The 4368-nt window shown below is 42.6% G+C and overlaps 1 pseudogene; it reads left to right on the top strand.

The window, feature by feature from the left end:
- The first annotated feature begins 691 nt into the window (after positions 1-691).
- Positions 692-2012, top strand: LOC149549488 (ubiquitin-conjugating enzyme E2 22 pseudogene; annotated as a pseudogene).
- Positions 2013-4368: the final 2356 nt, after the last annotated feature.

Genomic DNA, 4368 nt, shown 5'->3' with positions numbered 1-4368 from the left:
CACTCGCCATTTGCGCCCAGTTATTTGTCATGAGCCCAAATCCTAGATCCATAATGTCCTCATGACAGAGAACCAACACCCTAGTTTTTGTTTCCCCAAGTATCAGTTTGCCTAGTTTTCAAAGCCAAATCCGAACCCAATTTGTTGTTTTCTGACTTATTTACTTGCAGGCAATTCTGAGGTGGTCACTTTGACGGTCAATATCTTTTGACCCTAATTTCGTCATGAGACAAGATTTGGCAAGGTACAAGTATGCGGAACAGAGATTTAGTGTAACAATTTTCAAAGCTCGGTCAGAGGTGTGGGTCAGTTTTTAAAGGCAGTCAAGGGACCCTCTGGCATGAAATTTACAATTTGCAAAATAATGGTAAAGCTAGTTTCGAATGATTAATGAATGATCGAACTTGATTCTAATCAGTTCGAGATGTTCAATAGATCAATCCTACATATCAGTTATTTGGGAGCGAATTTTTTTTTTTAGCCGGACCCACTATGGGGTCCGAGTGATTTCTCCAGAATGATAACATGTGAAGGATATTGTTTCAAATAAATATCCATTAATGGTGTCAGATTGAATCTACAAACAACAAGGGGTCTTGCGAAAGGCTTGGGCTGGTGACAGGTTTTTGGCAAAGACTGGAAGGCATATTTAAGTTGCAGCCTGTATTATAACACTCTTCCATTGAGCCTTATGGCTGAATATGAGAAACTTCCTCCCAAGTGATGAGAAAACTTGCCAAGGAGATAAAGAGTCTTGATGAAGCACCACCAGCAGGCATTAAAGTAATTATTAATGATGACAGTTTCTCAAGCATATTTGCAAAAATTGAAGGACCGACTGGCACCCCATATGAAAATGGTGTTTTCTGCATCAAACTAGTCTTAACTACTGATTTTGTCGCACTCTCCGCCAAAAGGTTATTTTGTGACAAAAAATATTCCATCCTAATATTGCAAACAAATAGAGAAATTTGTGTCAATTCTCTGAAGAAAGAGTGGAATCTAAACTTTGGATTGCAACATGTTCTTGTGGTTATAAGGTGCCTACTCATAGAACCTTTTCCAAAGTCCACATTGAATGAGCAGGCCAGGAAGATGCTTATGGAAGACTACGAGGCCTATGCAAGACATGCCAGATAGCTGGTCACACATCAATGAAAAGCCCACACAAATCCCATGGCAAGACATAAGAAAAGGGACTCAATGTGTCGCTAGAGATAACCAGTGACATATAAAAGGAGTCGTCCACTTAAAGAGGCAGAGAAAGCTGCAGTCGGCTGAGTAGTTAAAGACACCAAACACAAAGAAAGGGAGCAGGTCCACGTAAGTGGATAACAAGGAAACTCCATGCTTATAAAAAGAGCTCCACACCAATTAAGACACAAAAAGATGTGGCATGAGGAAAAGAAAACCCACAGGCATCATGATTAGATTAAAAGGCAGTAGGAGGTGTTAAGGGAAGGCAAATTAAGCAGTCATCCATGCTTTCTAAAAGAAAGTTCTCATGTTGAGCAAAGGGGCGGCTTATGCAAGATAGCACACGCAGGCATGATTAAAACTTGGAGGAGCCGAGTAAATGAAAAAGGAAATAGGGGTGGCACCATATATTAAGACGCCAGTGTCTAAAAGAAGCAGAACATGCAGCCAAAAAACAAAGGAGCCGCATTCAGGAAGTAATCCCCATAGCAAAGAACACCCACGTGAATGAGGTAGCAGGCACGTTAATGACTATTAGCACTTCCCACAGTTAACAGGGAGCTAACAAAAACAAATTATAAGCAGCCAAGACCCACACTTGCAGCATAATGTGAAGAGAAAATGTAATGAGAAAAAGCCTGGCGCCAATACTTTTGAAGTTGGACAAAAGAGTTAAACTAAAAATCGCCCAGCACACTGGATCACATGCAGTTGCCAGCAGACAAACTCCAGGAACATTCACAAATCAGTTGCAAACTCCATTTAATGAATCTTGTCTTCTATTTCTTACTGACCCAAGGACCGACCATGCATAAGAGCCGCTTTAGCATAAAAAGACCCTGCAACAAGAAAGTAAGCCATAAGTAATGATAGTGCTCCGCAGTCAACGCAAATAGAAGAATGAACTCTAGCACGTTTTGAGAGGAATATTTGTAGCAGGGAAATCGTGTAGTGGAGGAGAGAACAAGAAAACCATTAAAAGGTTTAGTCCCACATAGAGCGGGAAGTTGGATTCTTAATGGTTCAAATATGAATCTACACACATGTTGCATGCTTTTTTAAAGGCAAGGGCGCAGACCTTGAGGTGGATCCGTGGGCCGTGGATGACATCAGCCAGCGGGGGCGGGTAAAGTAAGGTTCTTAAACAAGTGAACAACCGTGATGTGGTGGCGGGAGATAGATCGAGGAAGTAGATTGTGACACATGTCCTATGAGGTGGCGAGAGATAGACCGAGGAAGGACATTGTGACACATGTCCTGATTGAGTGGGTGTCGCTAACTCGCCAACCGAAAGGGCTCACTAGTTAACTATGGTGACATAGTGAGGGTGGAGGTGGTGTTGACACGTGTCACTAGGCTTGGAGCAGGTGATGATGAGGTAGTGACTGTGCAGGTCGAGTAGCAAATTGTGAAATGCCACATGGTGCTGGCTGAATAGTCAGAACCAATAAAAATTTGACATGTGGCATGCTTTTCAAGGTGATGATGTGGTAGAGTATGACACGTGTCGTTCTGTCGCTATGTCACTAATGACATGGCGGTTGTTGACTCAGATAACAACACAGCGAGGATTGATATGGTGATGACATGTGGCAGGGGATACAGACTAGGCGAGCCAATCAATGAGTGACACGTGTCATCAAGCCAGTCAAACCTGGGGTTGACACCAAATTTAAACAAGCAAACAACCGTGATGAGGTGGCAGGAAATAGACTGAGGAAGGAGATTGTGACACGTGTCCTGATTGAGCGAGTGTCGCTAACTCGCCAACCGAAAGTGCTCACTAGTTAACTATGGTGACATAGTGAGGGTGGAGGTGGTGCTAACACATGTCACTAGGCCCGGAGCAGGGGATGATGAGGTAGTGATTGTACAGGTCGAATAGCAAATTATGAAATGCCATGTGGCACTGGTTGAATAGTCAGAACCAGTAAAAAATTGACATGTGGCATGCTTTCCAAGGTGATGATGTGGCAGAGGATGACATGTGTCATTCTGTCGCTATGTCGTTAATTATGTGGTGGTTGTTGACTCAGATAGTGACATAGCGAGGATTGATATGGTGCTGACACGTGTCACTAGGCTTGGAGCAGGTGATGATGAGGTAGTGACTGTGCAGGTCAAGTAGCAAATTATGAAATGCCACGTGGCACTAGCTGAATAGTCAGAACTAGTAAAAAATTGACATGTGGCATGCTTTTCAAGGTGATGATGTGGTAGAGGATGACACGTGTCATTCTGTCGCTATGTCACTAATGACATGGCGGTTGTTGACTCAGATAACGACACAACGAGGATTGATATGGTAATGACACATGGTAGGGGATGCAGACTAGGCGAGCCAATCAATGAGTAACACGTGTCATCAAGCCAGTCAAACTTGGGGTTGACCCCAAATTTAAACAAGCGAACAACCGTGATGAGGTGGCAGGGAATAGACCTTGGAAGGAGATTGTGACACATGTCCTAATCAAGCTAGTGTCGCTAACTCACCAACCGAAAGTGCTCGCTAGTTAACTATGGCAACATAGCGAGGGTGGAGGTGGTGCTGACATGTGTCACTAGGCCCGAAGTAGGTGATGATGAGGTAGTGACTGTGTAGATCGAGTAGCAAATTATGAAATGCCACATGTCGCTAATGACATGGCGGTTGTTGACTCAGATAGCGACATAGTGAGGATTGATATGGCGATGACATGTGGCAGGTGATGCAGACTAGGCGAGCTAATCAATGAGTGACACGTGTCATCAAGTCGATCAAACCTGGGGTTGACCCCGAATTCAGAGGATGAGCAACAATTTGGAGATAGTAAAAAATGATATTTTATTATTTTTTACAAATACTGCACGTGCAATCCAACTTTTAAATCAAAGAAGACATTATTCTAAAGTTTTAACTTTAGATTTATCTAAATTTTTCAAAATTTAATTTTCAAAGATGTTGCAGACTGAGTGTTCTACTAGGGGAGCATTTTTCAAATTAAGATTCTGGGCATTTTCGGAAGGCTAGATGTGCACTCTAATATATCGCCGAAACTGGGAGAATCCAAATTTTCCATTTTTGAAGTCAGTTTTTGCACAGGTGCTTCCTAGTTTGAGTTATAGCTAGAAACGTGAATTTTGGGGCTTTCTCAGTGGAATGGGTAAAAATTGAAAATCCAGTTAGAGGAT

The sequence above is a fragment of the Cupressus sempervirens genome, chromosome 7, assembly GCF_028749045.1.
Source record: "Cupressus sempervirens isolate cs-2001-9-10 chromosome 7, ASM2874904v1, whole genome shotgun sequence".
NCBI lineage: Eukaryota > Viridiplantae > Streptophyta > Pinopsida > Cupressales > Cupressaceae > Cupressus > Cupressus sempervirens.
The sequence above is the reverse complement of the archived record's forward strand: the minus strand, read 5'-3'. Positions and strand labels throughout refer to the sequence as shown.